The sequence below is a fragment of the Lingula anatina genome, chromosome 7, assembly GCF_051362555.1.
Source record: "Lingula anatina isolate TDL-2025a chromosome 7, LinAna3.0, whole genome shotgun sequence".
NCBI classification, from domain to species: domain Eukaryota; kingdom Metazoa; phylum Brachiopoda; class Lingulata; order Lingulida; family Lingulidae; genus Lingula; species Lingula anatina.
Window position 1 is genome coordinate 260,843 of NC_141773.1, and position 20,873 is coordinate 281,715.

The 20,873-nt window shown below is 35.5% G+C and overlaps 1 protein-coding gene across 2 annotated transcripts in view; it reads left to right on the forward strand.

Annotated features, from left to right (window-relative positions):
- LOC106162586 (uncharacterized) overlaps window positions 1–20,873 on the forward strand; it is a 110,088-nt gene that overhangs the window by 29,540 nt on the left and 59,675 nt on the right. The gene's annotated exons all lie outside the window — the stretch shown is intronic.

Here is a 20,873-nt window from a genome sequence, read left to right on the forward strand (position 1 = left end):
TTATAGCATCATATTTGGGGCACACTTGCTGTCAGGATATAAGATATGGAATATAGATATTTGCAATTCCAAATCTTCTACAGACATAAAATTGATTGCTTCAGTTACGCCACTTTTTTGTAATTATATGAATATAGGGTGTTCCAAAAATGTACCCATTTGGAACTTTTAAAACACTACAAAGTTAAATATGTACGGCAGGCCTGAAAGAAACTGGGTGCATTAATTCACTAGTTTTGTCCTTCTTTGCCTCAGTTAACTCCTTTAGAATTAAGATCATCTCATCCTGGCAGCCATATTGGCCATGGCTCTTGAGAATGTTTCATAGGGGATATTGTGTTGTGAATTTGACGTCAAAGGCTGTCCTTGGGTTGTTATAGTGGCCTTGGATTTCAGTGCAAAAGTGTGTACATTTTGGATTACTCTGTACATAATGTGGGACTTATTATTATGGCTTCACATTTGTCTCTGGTATATATTCAATTTCTAGCATACCTAGGAGACACCATGTCACACTTTAATTTGTTTGATTGATTTATGTCTCTTAAGCCTGGTTTAATGATGAAGGGATGTCTGTGGAAATGATACACTGTAGAAAACACAAGGAGAATGTCTGTGGAAATGATACATTGTAGAGAACACAAGGAGAATGTGGAGTAGGCCTACAGTATTATTGGGACATTAGTCATAACAGAGAGTGTTTGTAGTTGCATTTTTATTTAAGTTGGGTCTATTCTTCTTGTTGCTAATTAAGTCAAGCTCACACTAGATTTCAGTTTTTGTCATCACTTTGTCATAGATTTGACAGTGTGTTTGATGTTACAATGTGTTAGGTATGACAGTGTGTTAGATGTGACAGTGTGTTAGGTATGACAGTGTGTTAGATGTGACAATGTGTTAGGTATGACAGTGTGTTAGATGTTACAATGTGTTAGGTGTGACAGTGTGTTAGATGTTACAATGTGTTAGGTATGACAGTGTGTTAGATGTGACAATGTGTTAGGTATGACAGTGTGTTAGATGTGACAATGTGTTAGGTATGACAGTGTGTTAGGTATGACAGTGTGTTAGATGTGACAATGTGTTAGGTATGACAGTGTGTTAGATGTTACAATGTGTTAGGTATGACAGTGTGTTAGATGTGACAATGTGTTAGGTATGACAGTGTGTTAGGTATGACAGTGTGTTAGATGTGACAATGTGTTAGGTATGACAGTGTGTTAGATGTGACAATGTGTTAGGTGTGACAGTGTGTTAGATGTTACAATGTGTTAGGTATGACATTGTGTTAGATATATAATGTGTTAGGTATGACATTGTGTTAGATGTTACAATGTGTTAGGTATGACATTGTGTTAGATGTTACAATGTGTTAGGTATGACAGTGTGTTAGATGTTACAATGTGTTAGGTATGACAGTGTGTTAGATGTTACAATGTGTTAGGTATGACAGTGTGTTAGATGTTACAATGTGTTAGGTATGACAGTGTGTTAGATGTTACAATGTGTTAGGTATGACAGTGTGTTAGATGTTACAATGTGTTAGGTATGACAGTGTGTTAGATGTTACAATGTGTTAGGTATGACAGTGTGTTAGATGTTACAATGTGTTAGGTATGACAGTGTGTTTGATGTGACAGTGTGTTAGGTATGACAGTGTGTTAGATGTTACAATGTGTTAGGTGTGACTGTGTGCTTGATGTGACATTGCGCTAAATGTGGCACTGTGTAAGATGTGACAGTGTGTGAAGTCATATCTTATAAATAGTTTGCAGATATTCAGAGATAAAAGCTTGTTTCTTTCCCTTTTAAATGATAGAAAAGAGTTCAGAAAGTTACTCAATTTGATCTGAAGCCATCTAGAGTGGGAGAAAGAGAAGGGCTTTCTTCCAGTTTTAAGCATTCAGTCCCCATCTCTGAGTATCACACCATTTTATCTTACTTAGCAGACAGTTAATGTCTAAACAGCAATGAAATAGCAATATCTGAGGGTTCAAGCATAGTCCAGTAACTCCATATCAACTAATCCAATCAGTGACCATGAACTATGGGCCCTGAGCTGTTAACCATGTCTAATTATCAATACTAACAGCATTTCACCCATCTCGTGAATTAAATCAGGGCTCCACTGACGTAACAGGACCTCATGTACTTATTGCTCTATGTGAGAGAGATATCTGGTTATTATCAATAAGAATAAATCAGATTATTGGTACATTTGGTGAAATAACATAAAGGCTTTGAATGTGTCATCAGAACTGTAGAATATAGATGGGATGTAAAGATAAGGGAATAAAAAGAGTTTTAAAGAAAATCAGATGTAAAATTTTATGAAATGCAATATAATAACACAATCATGAGATGCCATAAAAGTCAACAGAATGAAAAAGCATCCTGACCAACTGTTATGCAGTCGTTCCATCCCATAATTTCAGTCCTGGAGGGAGGATTGTCTCACACTCTCTGCGGGGTCAGTCTTCAGCTGTGCCCTCTACTGGGACTTTCAACTCATTTTCACTTCTTTTTTTTCTGAACTTGATATTATACAGTCTACAGGGCCTGGGCAATGTGGGGGGGGGGGGGTCTGCGTTCTTGACGTATTTGTTAATATTTAGTCTTCTCAAAACATTTCTAAAGATAATTTAGCAATTAATTCATGTTGTTAATTGAGATCATCTGCTTTTTGATATATGCCTATTAGTAAAAGTAATTGCTTTTTAAATTACTAACATTTCAACAAAGTACTTTGTAGTAAATTATAGTCTTAGTGTTGTTGGTTGTACCTTGAAGGCATACATTCCCAGTAGCATTCATAACTATGATGTAACAGAAGTTGATTAATGTTAACACTTTATAGATTATACAATGTAAGGAATGTATATCTTATACAAAATATTAATATATGAGACTGTGATAAGTATTATATATACTACAGTATTTATGGGATTTGGCATCAGCTTATATTTTAAGGTACATTGGCACTGTTCATCATCAAAATCATCTTCTGACTTTCTATTATCAGACATTTGGCAACATTTCCATCTAGCTCCATATCAGTCACTTCTTGCTTCTGTCTTCTCTCTCAGCTGCTTCTGGTTTCTTGTGGTTTCATGGTCCCCCAAGTTTTCAGGATCTCCCAGGGTTTCATGGTCCCCCAGGTTTTGAGGATCCCCCAGGGTTTCTGTCTTAGCTGTCCCAGGGTTTCAGTCCCTGATCATCCATATATTGTGACAGGACATACGGTTAGTTTTCATTTTTGTCTGCCAGCAGTGTTTTTACATATTTGCTTTTAACTCATTATATTTGAAAGAAATTGTTTAATTGGGTTGCTCACAACTTTTTTTGCTTACAATATTCCAAAAGCCGATAAAGACATTTTTAGACTCAAAATTGGCTTCACGTCAAAGAGAACATTTGATAGAGCAAGAAATGATAAACCTAAGACTTGAAAAGGTATATTTTGAACTAAGTAAGTTAATTAAAATCTGTAAGGAATTACTGTATTTGGTAAAAGTATTCTTGCAGTGCCACACTTGTATTTGTCAAGCAAATAGAAAGAATAGAAAAAAAATACACCAGAGAATTGAAGTTTCTCGTTGGTTGGGCAGCAGATAGTTAATCAATGTTCCAGAAGTAATGTAGAATCTGGGGAATGGCCTTCTGATTCAATTTACTACTTATTAAACTTCAAATCCTAATATTGTGCTATGTTACAATGGCCACATGTAAAAAAACTGGTCTTCTGGGGAGAAAGAGGAATCTCATACGAGATGTAAACCATACCATGTATTGATCAAAATGGTTGTCTCCAGTTCGGACCCGTCATATTGGAACAAATTACTCAGAATTGAAGAATGTCCAATTATGACAGTTTGTTCATTAACTTGACATTGCTTATCACTGGATGGGGAGCAATTATGACATGTTTCTGAGTTAATTATCATGGGATAGTTGATGAAGTCAGCCCTCAGTAGCCCCTCAGTGGAGTTTTGATACCTTAAACGGGAATGTTAAGACCAAGGCAGATGTTATCAGACTGTCATATGAGTGCCTAGGAGAAAATTTGATTGAATTTATAAATTGTTGTGTTGCAGACACATGGCTTTTATTTCCTTCTCTGAGGGGTTACTCTCTCTCTCTCTCTCTCTCTCTCTCTCTCTCTCTCTCTCTCTCTCTCCTTACAGTTTTCAGAAGTCATTTGCAGTGAATTGTTATTTTGAAGTCCAGGCAATGAATACATGATTATAATCTTGTTTTAATGTCACTTTAATACCCATTTAATGGGAACTGACATTTACCTGTCTAGATTTTGGGCGAGACCAGCTGGTAGATGGCACTGTCTCTATCTAGATTGTTTTATTACATGGTTAGACCTCCTCAGGGAACCGAGACAGCAATCCAATTTTACACACCATTTACCATATCCTGGTTAGAGAAGCACTGGGCCCAGTGGTTCCTCTATTGGAAGGCATGTCACTGTTAACTTTTTCACTTCAGAACAGGAGGGAAATTGAGGGGTAGACCCACGCCCGTTATATATGTCTGGAGGGCGAATGAGACAGGGTATATACTTCACTCATTAAAAAAACCCTTTATCATGGTTGAGTCTGCCAAATTTAACTCATTAATATTAACCTAATTTTAATTTGAACACCAGATTTGTGTGTTTTATGAATTATAAAGCCAGTCGGGTGTTGCTGACTATGTTAGACAACCAGACACATCAACTAATCCCCCCCCCCCCATTCCCCCCCCCCCCCCCCCCCCCCCCCCCCCCCACTTCACAGTAAATATTGTCATGCTTCCATTAGCAAGAAGTGAAAAAAATCTTTGGCCTCAAACAATTATAAACCAAATGATATCAGGAAGAACATTTTGAAGTTGTTGCGATCCATGGACAGTATGACATCTACAATATTATATGTCCCAGTCACAGATAACAGAATATTAACATGGATGATCTGTGGACAGTATAACATCTACAATATTTTATGTCCCAGTCCCAGATAACAGAATATTAACATGGATGATCCATGGACAGTATGACATCTACAATATTATATGTCCCAGTCACAGATAACAGGCCCCCATTTTACAAAGAATCTTAAATCCGTAGTTGACTAGCTTGAGCTGAATGGCCTAGCTAGGTTGACTACGCTGCAGTCGACTAGGAGTATTTCACAAAGAATCTAAAGTCGGTGTGCTTACCGTAGTCGACACACACGAGAAACTCTTCAAGAAAAGGAGGTGTAAAATTCCAAAAGTTTCACAAGACATGATGTTTCATGCCCTCTTTCGGCCTAGAACGATTGTTTATCAACAATAAAAATCAGTCAAAACACAAACAAAGTTTGTTTTTGAACTTTATTGATTAGTTTAACTTCAGTACAACTTCAAAGTAACAGTTAAACATTAGCTTGTCGTGGAACACTGCTGACGGACGTCTAGCGGTCAAAAACATAAACAAACACGCAATCGACTGGGTGAAGTGGCGTTTTATTTTTTATTTCAATATTCCATAAATGTCAGTGCTATGCAAGGATATTATAACACAATATCTTGAAGGAGGTATGTTCTTTCCAAATTTTTGTTGTTTATGCTCTCATTTACCGACTTTTAGTTGAGCTTGCCAACTTAAGTCTCCTCCCGAGGAGGCTAGACATCGTCGACTAGCAGCTAAGAAAAAAATGACGTAAGCAACCTTTTAGATTCTTTGTGAAACGGGACTTAGTGACGTAACAACTTAATTACGTTGGTATCCAAGCTCTTAGTCAGGGAAACCGACTTAAGTTTTTTTGTGAAACGGGGGCCAGAATATTAACATAGATGACATGTGGACAGTATGATATCCACAATATTATATGTCCCAGTGACATATTACTAGTACATTATATCAGTATATTAACATGGTCAGAGAGGAATAGACTGCTGACCCATTGAGGCTACTTTTTTCAGTTCAGTTCATTCATTGTAATTCAGTTATCCCCTAAGTAAATTAAAGTAATCACTTGCATGTTTGACTGGCTTCAAAAGTAAACCACATTAACCTTTTCTACTGGTCTGTTTCCCCAGGGGGCGTACAAGTCCATCAAAAGGTTTCATAGTTTTGGAATTACTACCAGCTTTCCTATGTACTAGTGCAATCCATCTCAAACTAATGGTCCATGTTAAACTACAAATGCTAATTAAGATAAATTGGTTAATAGAAATCAATCATAATTATTAGCTTTAACCAGCTTTTCTTTGATTCACTAAAAATTGATTGTGTTTGATTCCTAGAACATGGCAGAGAGATTCCCAAGTATGAGAACCCCGTTATGGATGGCTCTTTTGAAAGTCAAAGTAACACAAATTGAATGTTTATTATTTTAGCAACATCACTTTCTAAATTATCTGCTTTGAGTTTGTGTAACTTTATGAGCCTGTTATTTGTAGGATTTATAAAAGTTATATCCATTTTGTGGAGGAAAGAGTGATGGATATCAAAGAAAGAGGTTAATTCAACAATAGCAGGTTTAATTGTGGAAATGTTAGATTGGTTTAAGACTTCACAGTTTTGTTCTTATTTACAAATCAGTATAACAGAGGTAAATCAGTTTTCAATTCCCATGAAGTGATACAAATACATGTTATTGCACCTATTGATGGAGCAGAAGTAATTTAGATGTTACCTGTTAAAAAGATTGTCTTTAATTATTTTCTATTATTATTATCGTTATTTTTATTGTTATCCTCTTAAAAGTTGTTTCAACACTTTAGCAACACAGTAAATCAATTACATGCTGTTTAAAAGTGTAGGTTATGAAGTAGGATAAGATCATCTGGTAGCACATCTAATGTCTCTGTTACCACTGTGTTCGCCCCCATCCTTTTACACACACACACGCACACACACACACACACACACACACACACACACACACACACACTTCCAGTACTATTACAATGGACACATATAATTCAATCTTAATAACACCACCAGAATGCAGCCAGTGGTCATGTTCACCAGTGACTAAGTAGTATTAATATTGGCAGTCTGTGTTGGCTGTCCTCTAGAGGTTACTGAGATCAGTGGCTAGGAACATGTTAGAGCACCATGTGGAGAAAGAAATACAGAGTTTGGGCACCTGCTAGTCCTCAGCTAGACTACTCTTCTACCTCTGGGATGGACTGTATCCCTAATATAATACAGTGTATTTGCCACTGTATGGGGATGGATTGTATCCACAGTATAATACAGTGTATTTGTCACTGTATGGGGATGGATTGTATCCACAATATAATGCAGTGTATTTGTCACTGTATGGGGATGGATTGTATCCACAATATAATACATTGTATTTGTCACTGTATGGGGATGGATTGTATCCACAGTATAATACAGTGTATTTGTCACTGTATGGGGATGGATTGTATCCACAATATAATACAGTGTATTTGTCACTGTATGGGGATGGATTGTATCCACAGTATAATACATTGTATTTGTCACTGTATGGAGATGGATTGTATCCACAGTATAATACATTGTATTTGTCACTGTATGGAGATGGATTGTATCCACAGTATAATACATTGTATTTGTCACTGTATGGAGATGGATTGTATCCACAGTATAATACAGTGTATTTGTCACTGTATGGGGATGGATTGTATCCACTATATAATACAGTGTATTATATAATACAGTGTATTTGTCACTGTATGGGGATGGATTGTATCCACTATATAATACAGTGTATTTGTCACTGTATGGGGATGGATTGTATCCACAGTATAATACAGTGTATTTGCCACTGTATGGGGATGTATTGTATCCACAGTATAATACATTGTATTTGTCACTGTATGGGGATGGATTGTATCCACAGTATAATACATTGTATTTGTCACTGTATGGGGATGGATTGTATCCACAGTATAATACATTGTATTTGTCACTGTATGGGGATGGATTGTATCCCTAATATAATACAGTATATTTGTCACTGTATGGGGATGTATTGTATCCACAGTATAATACAGTGTATTTGTCACTGTATGGGGATGTATTGTATCCACAATATAATGCAGTGTATTTGTCACTGTATGGGGATGGATTGTATCCACAATATAATGCAGTGTATTTGTCACTGTATGGGGATGGATTGTATCCACTATATAATACAGTGTATTTGTCACTGTATGGGGATGCTTGCATGTGTATATGTGTCTTGTTCATTCTTTCTAAAATACAGCTTTGTCTGGTTCTTTTCACCAGTAAATTTTCTCTCTCTCTCTCTCTCATGGTAACAACTGTCCCTGTCCTTCCCAGTGTTGGATTATCTAGACCTATGTTGGATTATCTAGACCTGTGTGGGATTATCTAGACCTATGTTGGATTATCTAGACCTGTGTGGGACTATCTATATCAGGTGTGCAGTGCACAGTTCTAGAACGGACATTACATTGGTAGATCTTGATATATATTAATAGAAAGCCACAATAATCAAGCTGTGTTGAAAGTTCCAAATATAGACTTGATTACTTTCGTTTCCCTGAGGATTTATCTGATATAATTGCTGGTGTGAAGATGTATAGGATTTATTTTTTATTTTGTGACTGTGACACATGACTGCTGTAGTTTTCACTGTGAAGTACATCACTTTAATGTTAGACAGACACATAAATGAAATTCTTCAATTGTCAATTTTCACTTTATCGTCTTTCACTTTCAGTGCTACAATGCAATGTCCAGGGATCAAAATTGTCTGCTTTGTGAAGAATTTCTCACTTTTTATGCAAGAAATTTCTTTTCATAGTTCAGAAAATTGCTGAAGTAGCATTCCCATCACCCCACAGTATAGCTATTATCACACTATAAGAATACCATGTCACAAAATGTTCTGTCAGTTGTAATCTAGAAGTTATAACTGTAATCTATCTAGTCCACAGTTATCCAAAGATATTTTATGATGTCTAGATGAAATAATGCTTGAGTAAAAGTCCTTTGATTTTTTCTAGGTAAAAAGTGGGAACGTAAACTAAAAAAATTTGGTAACACTGGTACTGATGATAATAAAATATCCAATGCTGCCAGCTCTTGCTGCAGAGAGTAGTTCTATGATAATACATCAGCCTTGAGATCTGTCCTGAGAACCATGCTTCACTCTCTCTCAGAACTCCACACAATCATATCTAACAACTCTGGGTCATTTATTCTTCGACCAACAACCTCTTGGAAATCCTCAACCGGGGCCTCTGTGATTAACTACCTAGCCCAGTCAATCTACTTTACATCGGAAGTGTTGGGTATCCTTATTTATGTGTCAGTTACATGACTAGTGTCCTGCAAGTGGATATTTTCATGTGTGATGAATGGTCGTAAGTGAGTGGCTAGAGATATTTTATTCATAGGATGGTATAGGCTGCTCACTCAGGGGGGAGTTGATTAAGACTTACAAAGAAATTAATCAGACTGTAACGGTGAAGTTTATTCCTGATTTTTGGAGAGAGAGAGAGAGGAGAGGAGGGTAATCTATACCCACACAAGATCTCACAAAAGTGAGATAATGGAGGAAAAGTTTTATGTTGAGTGAAAATGGTGCTTATTTTATCAGTGCATTATATTACATGAAGGAAAATATTGTAAGCAGAATAGAAGATCACCAATCCAATTGTACTGTTGTTTTATAAAAGAAAAATAGCACAGATAACACTCCGGGATGATGACATTCTAGCAGTACATCGTATACCTGGGGCAAAAACACAACAACCGAGACCTATAATTTTACGAGTGAATAACACGGAGACAAAAGCCAAAATTATGAGGTGCAGAAGGGCAATGAAAACCTCGAGGCAAAACTTGAGACTGGCAGATGACGTCACAAAAAAGAACGCGCAACTTATCCAGCGCCTCGTTAGCCACCCTGAAATTGACCAAGCATGGTACTTTAATGGGTCAGTCTATGGTCGGCCGAAAGACAGCACAAAAAGGGTGAAATTTGACCTGCACGATGATATTAATTTAAAGATAAGAAACGCTTGAGCATGAACTTTATTTCTCCCTTTTCCATTTTCCTCTTGCTTTAATTTCGCACATAAAACCAATTGTCGCACAAAACTGAACGCTCTCCCATGTGCGTTTTCCTATATGTAGTATATTGTGTGAGTGTATGTTTGTGTTTAAATGAGGTGAGTAAGTGGATAATGGCCCTGCGTAAGACTGAGATTGTGTACGAAAGTAAAAGTGTGCACGTGATACATGTCTGTTTGTTAAGCGATGAAAAGAATGGTGTGACTCATTGTCGTACATACATATATATCAACGAAAACGTTATGTCTGTCAATACATTAAAATGCTTTTATGAGTTTTGATTTTAGTATATTATCCTTAAATGTCCGGGGGCTAAATAACTTTAAAAAAAGAAAGGGAGTATTTAGGTGGCTACATAAAAGGCCTGAAAATGTTTTCCTCCTACAAGAAACCTACAGCTCGCAGAAAGTCGAAAAATTATGGCGCGCTCAGTGGGGTGGAAAGGTTTGGTATAATCATGGTACTGGGCATAGCAAAGGGGTCATGATTTTATTTAAAAATAACATAGAATATGACATTATAGACACAGTTACAGACCCGGATGGTCGTCTTCTAGGCGTGAAAATTAAAATTGGTACGAGCACTTTTCTTATGTGTAATATATATGCCCCAAATCAAATAAATGAACAAGTTGAATTTTACAGATTTCTCTATAAAGAACTAGCTAAATATGAATCTGATTATGTAATTATAGGGGGTGACTTCAACTGCACATTGTCCAAGCTAGATAAACATGGTGGACTGTCCACACACATTAAAGATAAAGTTATACATGAAATACAAAGTATTATGAAAAAATATCATTTAAATGACACATGGAGAAAGTTCCATGGTGCAGAAAGAAGATACACATGGAAAAACTCCGAATCAAAAATTTCCTGCAGACTAGACTACTGGATAACATCTAACGAACTTATAGAAAATTGTTTTATAGAAAAGGCGGAGATACTGTACGCACCTTACACTGATCATGATGCAATATCTTTGTTTTTAAAGACAAAAGATGTGACAGTTAGAGGGCGAGGGTTTTGGAAACACAATAATACTTTACTAGGAGACGAAAGATATATTAACGAAATGAAAATTGTAATTAATGAAGCAAAAAACAGATACAATTACTTAGAGGACCGTGGTTTAGCATTTGATATGATAACCATGGAAATACGGCAGTTTTCAATAAAATTTTCAAAGCAAAAATCTAAACAACATAGAGAAAATGAAAGAGACATTTGGAAAAAAATCAACGTGCTACAAGCCGAGATAGACAATCAATTTAATAAAGAAAAAGCTAAAGAATTAGAAAAACTTAAGACTGAATATGATTTAATCTTAGAAGCTAAAACTGAAGGTGCAATAATGCGCAGTAAAGTGAGATGGTACGAAAAGGGCGAACGCAATACAAATTACTTTATCAACTTGGAAAAACGGAATCGGGTCAGAAATACAATTACAAAACTAATTAATGATACACTAACAGTAACTAACGATAAAGATATTCTACAAGAACAGGAAAAGTTTTATGAAAATTTGTACACCTCACAGAACACTACCTTTAACGAGAGAATCTCAAACAAATTTTTCAATGTACAAAACATACCCCAAATTCCAAACGACCTAAAAATCGCATGTGAAGGAAAGCTAACCATCAACGAGTGCAAAAACGCACTCAAAGAACTTACAAAAAAGAAGAATAAAACCCCGGGTGTCGATGGGCTCTCCGCAGAATTTTACATGAAATTCTGGGAAGAATTAGGAGAGGAAATTGCAGACTGTTTGAATTTTGCTTTTGAAACTGGTCAGTTAAATATTAGCCAACGGCAGGGTATAATAACTCTAATTCCCAAAAAAGACAAGGATAGACACCGTTTGGAAAACTGGCGACCTATTTCTTTGCTAAGCGTAAGCTACAAAATAGCCGCAAAAGCACTTGCAAAACGAATGGAAATGACTTTACCAACCATTATCAACAAAAACCAAACCGGGTACGTTAAAAAAAGATATATCGGTGAAAATATAAGACTCATCTGGGATCTTATGTACTCAACAAAAAGGCAAAATAAAGAAGGGATGGCAATTTTCTTAGATTTTAAAAAAGCGTTCGATTGCATTGAATGGGAATTTATAAAAAAATGCCTGAAAATATTCAACTTTGGCCCTGACTTCATTCAGTGGTTTGACATTATGTACGCCAATGCTTCCAGTTGTATTACAAACAACGGATATTCCTCGCGATTCTTTTCAATTACAAGAGGTGTAAGACAAGGATGCCCACTGTCCGGCCCTCTATTCGTGCTGGCCGTAGAAATACTAGCCTGCGCAATACGCGCAGATCCATCCATACGGGGAATTACTATTGATCGTCATGAACACAAATTATGCCAATATGCCGACGATACAACGCTATTTCTAAATGATGTTGGGTCCGCTAAAAACGCATTGAAATTAATATCTGAATTCAAACAAATTTCTGGTTTAGAACTAAACTTGAGCAAGTCCGAAGCCCTGTGGCTTGGAAGCAATAGATTCAACGACGAAAAGCCCCTCGGGTTGCTATGGCCGGATAGACCAATAAAAGCTCTCGGAATTCATTTCTCTTACGATTACGAAAGCTGCAGGTTTCTAGACTTCGATAGTAAAGTTGATCAAATTGAAAAGCTGCTTAACCTTTGGTCCAGCAGAGACCTCACATGGATTGGAAAGATACAAATACTGAAAACATTGGGTCTGGCTAAACTGGTTTATGCTAATACAGTTCTTGAGACCCCAAATGATATTATTTTGAGGATAGATGCTTTATTCAAAAAATTTCTATGGAATGATAAAAAACCAAAATTAAAGCAAAATACATTAATAGCCCCAAAGAGTAAAGGTGGTTTAAATTTGACGCATGTGCCATCGCACGTGCGGTCTCTGAAGGCCTCAATGGTTAAGCGCATAATGTTAGCTGACAACGATGATCCGTGGGTTATAAACATACTGAAATATTTAAGAAGTGTGGGAGGAAAACTTATTTTCAGTTGTAATTATGAACTGAAGAATATTAACATTTCGGACATACCACCTTTTTACGTAACCATGCTAGATGCATGGAGTGATTTAATACAAACAGACCCTAATAATGCCTCCGATATAAAGAAACAGATAATATGGAATAATAGATTCATACTTGTAAACAAAAAGTCAATATATCTAAGGCATTGGTCAAAAGCCGGAGTAAATTATATGCAAGATATTATAAATATTAATGGTGAATTTATATCATTAGAAGAAATAATAAATCAACACAACTTCGACATTAAGCTGCCGAATTTTCTAGAATACGAAAAAGTAAAAAAATCAATTCCGATATCATGGTTACGTAAACTTCGGGAAAATGCAGAAACAGTTGACAACACAGACTCAGATGAGATAGTATGGACTCTAGCCTCTACAAAAACCATTTACGATAAGCTAATAGAAAGAAAAGTAATAAATTTACCCACAGCAAGTTTGCATCTCATCAAATCAGGCGTAAGTGAAAATGATTGGCAGAGAGTTTTCTTGATACCATTTGAGTCTGTCAAAGAAACTCAACTACAAGTAATGCAATACAGAATAATTCACAATGTGCTGTACACAAATTCTACACTGTTCAAAATGAAAATAGTTACTAGCCCAGGATGTATTAACTGCCATATGAAAGAAACAATAATACATCGTTTTGTAGAATGTGTACGTGCAAGAAATTTTTGGATTGCATTTGAAAACTGGTGGAACATTCCGAATAACACCATACACTTCAGAAAAAATGAAAAAACTATAATGTACGGGTGTCTGTCAAGCGACCAGCGCGTAAAAGCTTTAAATTTCTGCATTATTGTGGCTAAACAATTCATAAACAAAAATTCAGAAAATCCATCAGTCTATGATTTTGAACTGTTTCTACATTTTCTTAGTCAGAAGAAGAAAATAGAAAAATACATTGCTATAAAGACAGGAAAAGAAGACAGGTTCAATACAAAATGGAAACGCATTCCTACCATAACGTGTTAAAATTTTCACCTCTAGTACGCTATAGTTGCCGTTATGTAGTTCACAACAAGCATGTATACGTGTAGTATGTATGGACGGATGAGTGAGTGAAAGTAAGTCTATATATTTATGTTCTTATTTATTTATCAGTATTTAATTACCGTAATTATTATCAGTATCATATGCATTTAATCTTTGATTTTCTGTCTAAATATTTCATTATATATGTTATAGTTGCCGAGATGTAGCTCACAACAAGCATGCATACGCGTAGTATGTATGGATGGATGAGTGAGTGAGAGTAAATCTATATATTTATGATCTTTTTATTTACCTATTAGTATTTAATTACCGTAATTATCACCAGCATTGTATTACATGCATTTAATCTTTCAATCTTTGATTATCTGCTTAAATATTTTATTATATATGTATATTTTCTTTTTTTTTTTTTTTTGAGTGAATAAATGCAATAAAAAGTCTTTGAAAAAAAAAAAAAAAAAAAAAAAAAAAAAAAAAAAAAAAAAAACTCCACACAATCATATCTAACAACTCTGGGTCATTTATTCTTCGACCAACAACCTCTTGGAAATCCTCAACCGGGGCCTCTGTGATTAACTACCTAGCCCAGTCAATCTACTTTACATCGGAAGTGTTGGGTATCCTTATTTATGTGTCAGTTACATGACTAGTGTCCTGCAAGTGGATATTTTCATGTGTGATGAATGGTCGTAAGTGAGTGGCTAGAGATATTTTATTCATAGGATGGTATAGGCTGCTCACTCAGGGGGGAGTTGATTAAGACTTACAAAGAAATTAATCAGACTGTAACGGTGAAGTTTATTCCTGATTTTTGGAGAGAGAGAGAGAGGAGAGGAGGGTAATCTATACCCACACAAGATCTCACAAAAGTGAGATAATGGAGGAAAAGTTTTATGTTGAGTGAAAATGGTGCTTATTTTATCAGTGCATTATATTACATGAAGGAAAATATTGTAAGCAGAATAGAAGATCACCAATCCAATTGTACTGTTGTTTTATAAAAGAAAAATATCAGTTTTGTCTTATAATTTGTTTTAAAATATCTGTATTGGTTTTATTTCTAAACCAGTATGTTTATATTGACAGTTATGTACTTAAATGTGCAAGTGTTCGTATATGTGTCTTCGTGGGCACAGCAAGAAATGTGCACTTTATTTGTGTAATTCTACATATATGTGTGTTACTGTGTGCATATGCACAACATCATGTGAGTTGTCACAGGACAATTGTTCTCCTACACCAAGGGAAAAGAAAGATAGCAGTAGTGGCACTTCCAGTCTTGTTGATGTAGAGAGATGGCAGTAGTGGCACTTCCAGTCTTGTTGATGTAGAGAGATGGCAGTAGTGGCACTTCCAGTCTTGTGAATGTAGAGAGATGGCAGTAGTGGCACTTCCAGTCTTGTGGATGTAGAGAGATGGCAGTAGTGGCACTTCCAGTCTTGTGGATGTAGAGAGATGGCAGTAGTGGCACTTCCAGTCTTGTGGATGTAGAGAGATGGCAGTAGTGGCACTTCCAGTCTTGTGGATGTAGAGAGATGGCAGTAGTGGCACTTCCAGTCTTGTGGATGTAGAGAGATGGCAGTAGTGACACTTCCAGTCTTTTGGATGTAGAGAGATGGCAGTAGTGACACTTCCAGTCTTTTGGATGTAGAGAGATGGCAGTAGTGGCACTTCCAGTCTTGTTGATTTAGAGAGGTGGCAGTAGTGGCACTTCCAGTCTGATGGATATAGAAAGATGGCAGTAGTAGCAGTTCCAGTCATGGTTGTGAATGTCGTAGGTGTATTCCCAATGGGCAGAGGTTAAAAACCATAATAAGAATGTTTCCTCCCTTGTATTTAGCAGTTTAGTATTTGAGGCCAAGTTCATAAAAGAGCAGACTTAAAACAATAAATCTGATGCCCCATATGTAGCAGCTTGGATGATATTCTCCCAAGGGAAGCAGGAAAGTTTGAAGTCAAGGCATAAACTAAAAAGCCAAAAGAGTCATTTAGGGATAGCAGGCTTTAAATTAATACCTTAATAGCTGAAGTTAACCCACAACTGTCTGACAGAGACTTTAGAGTGGCGCAGATGCAGTGTTAGTTGTTGTTCGCTTGAAATAATCATGTATTATCATCAGCGTAGGCCTCATACATGTTTCACAGGGATGAACAAAATCAATGGCTGACATGTAATTTGTGATGTTTTTTTTTCACTGTTTCATGAAGATTATCAGTGAATTGGAGTCACTTAGTGGCAGACGGCATGGGTACAATGGCTCTAACTCTCACTTAAAACAATATATGAGCATGCTGATCTCTCTAGATGATAGATTCTAGAGATTTAGAAAAAATAAATGGTTTTGGTTTGATTCCCAAATTGAAATTTGGCATTCATTAGTTATTTGTTTTGTGGATAGTGTTCCTAGAGTATATTGTTCCCAAAAGGGCAATCCTTTGCTGTGTAATTCAAAACCATTAGCTTTTATTCATTTTGATAAGTAATTATTTTTATCAGCAGTGAAATGATTGTCTGAAGCAAAAGGGACATTCATAAGTTTTCCACTGTTTTCATGTATTACACTGGTAATGGTTAAAATGAGGAAACAACTTCTTTACGTAAAATGTCCAATAATGGTAGCTATTGCTGCTGAGAATCTTGTTGTGATAATACATCAGCCTTTGCTTTCTCCTAGAGTCACTTTTTCCATGCATGAGAAAAATATACATCTTTGACCTATAAGTAAGTTAATATAGAATCCTATTTACAATCTTTAGATTTGACATCACAATGATCAGTAATTAATTAATTAATTTAGCTGTATAACAAGATGTCTGGCCTCAAGACACTAGAAAAATGAGAATTGACTCAAATAAGATCAGTCATTTTAAAGTTCATCAATTATCAAAGTGTTAAAAGCTATAAAAAGGGAAGATTTTCAGCAGCAGATGTCTTTCAATATACTGTATATGCACCTTCTTGATTTTATGTAGTAGTATCCTACCAGTAATAGGGAGGGCGAGCTGGAAAAACTGCCAATTTTGATTAATCGCATCAGAGGCCATCTGCCCATGAAGATGGTACTAGTGATATAGAATTGATTCTCAGAACCAATATCTCACTGGAAATGAGGAAGTCTCCATGCTTTATGATGTTGCCTGTCTCTAGTTTTCTGAGAATCTCACATTTATAATCTAATATTTTATTATGTTGTTAGACTGGTTTATGTATCTGCCCTCCAATTTGTTGGATTGTGATGGTATCCTTCTGTATGGTTGACAGCTTGTAATTATTTGTTTTGAAGCTTTAAAGAAACATATAAAACTGTGATATCAGTTTTCATGTTCCACAATGTCAGTTGTATCTGGTAAAGTACAAGTGCAGCTTTGCTGCTTGTTGGTGAATTGATGATTTATTAAAAAATTATCTTCAGACATTTTGATATGTGCAACTATAATTAAATATGAACATACAAAATAGTTTAAATTGTTCATATATATTGGAGAATTATCATTATATTAGACACAATCAGCATTTAATAATCAATGCAAGGTATAATTGGTAAAGTAATTTTTTTTTAGCCACCAGATATAAACATATTTTTTATTTTATATGCCCAAACAATCTCAGTGGCAGGCATAGAGATCATAGTGTGCCCTGCATCAGTTAATTGAATAACATTCTAAATACATACTTAATACATAACCACGGACAGATTATTACGCAGCCATGATAAATTATTTCACTGCCTTTTAAGTGAATTGTGGAAATGAAGGCACTAATGCTATCATCTGGTCTAATTAAAGCCTGTAGGCAGAGACTTGAGATCACTGGTACAAGTCATAATGTTCTGAACAGATTTATTATGATGTAAGGATCCTCAGTCATGAATTGAGCTTAATCCTCACTCCTGTGCCTTCAGCAAGTTTCCATGGAAAATCATCAGTGATAGCTTCCTTTCTCCATTGGAGATTATTGGGATTAATGGTGTTTATAGCGAGGTTAAAGACTGTATTTTAAAAATGTTATCCTGTTGTAATGATGGTTGGGATGTGTATGGAGTCTGGTGTAAGGGAGAGGTCGTCTGATTTTGTGTCTGCTCTTTGACATTAAAACATTTTTATACCAAAAGTCAGATAGCACAGTGAAATATTGAACATTTTAATTCACTTCTTTAAAAATGTTCTTAAAAACCTAATATTTCAGTTTTGATTGAAAAGATGTGACTCACTTCTGTATGTATTGCACAATGGGAAATAACTGCAAGATGAAATGAATGACAGAGTATGTATTTTAAACTGTAGAAATAGAGCAAGAAAATTTATTGTAACTCCACATGTGCCTGGAAAGCCAAAGAAGAATATATATTACATGACTTGTAGATTCCAGCATGAATTCTGCCTTCAAATTAAATATCCAATGCTGAATGTCCTGTTCTTGAATCTTGTAGAACAGTGCTATTGCGATAGTTAAGACATGTTCATCAACTGATTGTGATGGTTGAGATGGGAAGCATTGCTAAGATATCTGCTGCAAATTGTGACATCTGTAGAACCTGCAGCAAGCAGTGTTCTGTTCTTTGACTTATGAAGCCCAACACTTCTTTAGTTATCATTAAGAGCATGTGTTCATGTAATGCCACACAGTAAAAATTGTCTTGTAACCAAAATGTGACACAATATGTCTCAAAGAGACAATTATATCTAAGGGGAACATTATCCATGTTTTTCTTTTCACAGAGAAGATTTTTTATTCCAGAAAATGTTTATGGCAAAGATTGGGCATAACATATACAATATTTTCTTTAAGAAATTAAATATTCTTCATAAACTACAAATTAAGACTGGGCCTAGATTACAGCAGTCTCAGCTTTATTACCATGGCTATAACTTCCATTTTATTTCTAATTCTCATTCTCCTTTCTTGCTTCATTTTGATTCTGTATATTTTTGCATTGCTGTGTACAACTAATCACCAGCTAGTTACTTTATGTTCCCCAGATGGAGTAAGTATTTATTGTCCATGGGGAATGCTTTAATTGGTTTTCCTGATTGAATGTTTCATGTTTTCATCTTTTCTTTATATTTGCAATCTGTTGTTTGGAATCCCCTGAGAAGATGGTCAGGAATTCATGCCATTTTCAAGAAGTTTCATATTTTATGATGTAGTTTGAATAATGAAGTTAATAGTTTGTTTGCAGCACATGGAATCAAAAGGCAGAAAACAAGTGGATAATCAATGGAAAATACCATATTGATGGTTTTATTGTTTGTGGATGATATATTAGTTGTTTTTTTTTTTTTTAATAAACTTCACCTAGTCCAGATGCTGTTGATTTATCTATGTTTCTAACTCCAAGCATTGGTTTTATTACTGTTTTAAAATGTTATTCTTTTTGCTGTTTTCATTTTTTATATTATTATTATTATTATTATTATTATTATTATTATTATTATTATTATTATTATTATTATTATTAAAAACTGTATGATTCTAAAATTTAACAGTCAAAACTTGCCCAGTGTATGTTACCACACCAGTGTATACAATTGCGTAGTGAACTCAGGACTTGAACTGTCTGTATTACCCGCTTTGGTGAAGATTTTATTGGATTTATATCTAAAACTTATCAATGCAGCACAGCTTGGATTCCTAATTTCTTGATTGCATTTTTGGAAGAAACCCTTTGAAATTTGGACTAACTTACTTTAGTTTGTTACTAGGTATAAGAAATGATTAATGAAAAGTAACATGAAAAGAACGGAGATAAATAACAGACATATACAGATGACCTGATAGCTTAGCTGAGCAGGGATAACATTACCCTTTAATACCATCCCAGTGGGCCCCAGCCTTTACCCCTGGGTATGAGGAACTTGTCGCCACAGTTCAGATGTAGGATTATATACAAGTCACAGCAAACTGGGTTCAAACTAAGAGATTTTAATCTTCTTAAAAGAACTGCGTTTTTTAACAGTATATGCACATACACACACATGCATGCATGCACGCACACTTATTATTATCACAACTAACACATTCAGTAGCTGTCACAACTAACACACTCAGTGTACTGTTACCTGACATCACTAGATCTTCTGTGACACTGCAGTATATGACTGCTGACCCAGTGTTGGAGAATCAATACAAAACTCTTTTCAGTTTACAAAAAATTCTACAAGTGAAGAAATGGTATCTTATTTCTCTTTTTTACTTCTTGTAAAGTAACCTACCTTTTGATCAATGTGATTCGATTTCTTTATCAAGTTGATAATTTGCTCTGTAAGATGACCAATGGATTGTTGAAGCATTAACAAAAATGTTCATTTAGTTTTTAAAATTAATGATATTTTCCTTACACCTTATAATTCTAAACACTTCACCATGTGTTAATGTAGTGTTTGAGGCACCACTTTTAAAAATGAAAATACAAAAGGATTAAATTCAGTCATATAATAAATTATATACTTCTCATTTGGTTGGTTGCTATTGGAGGATCACTGATGCATCTAATGAAATCTCCTCACTGATGGTCTTTAGTTAAACTTATTATCCCCTCTATTCATGTAACACACCTGATGGCTGCCACTTTTCTTATGGTCCAAGATCACTGTGGTGAACCAAAGCAAACATGAATTAAGAGATGTGATCATCCATGTAGCAGAGATATTATTAGTCCACTCATTTCTATGGAATTCCTGGTCATTTGACTCGTGCCAGGAACATGGATAGTTGTTGTCCATAGTAAAGATTGTGTGACTGAAT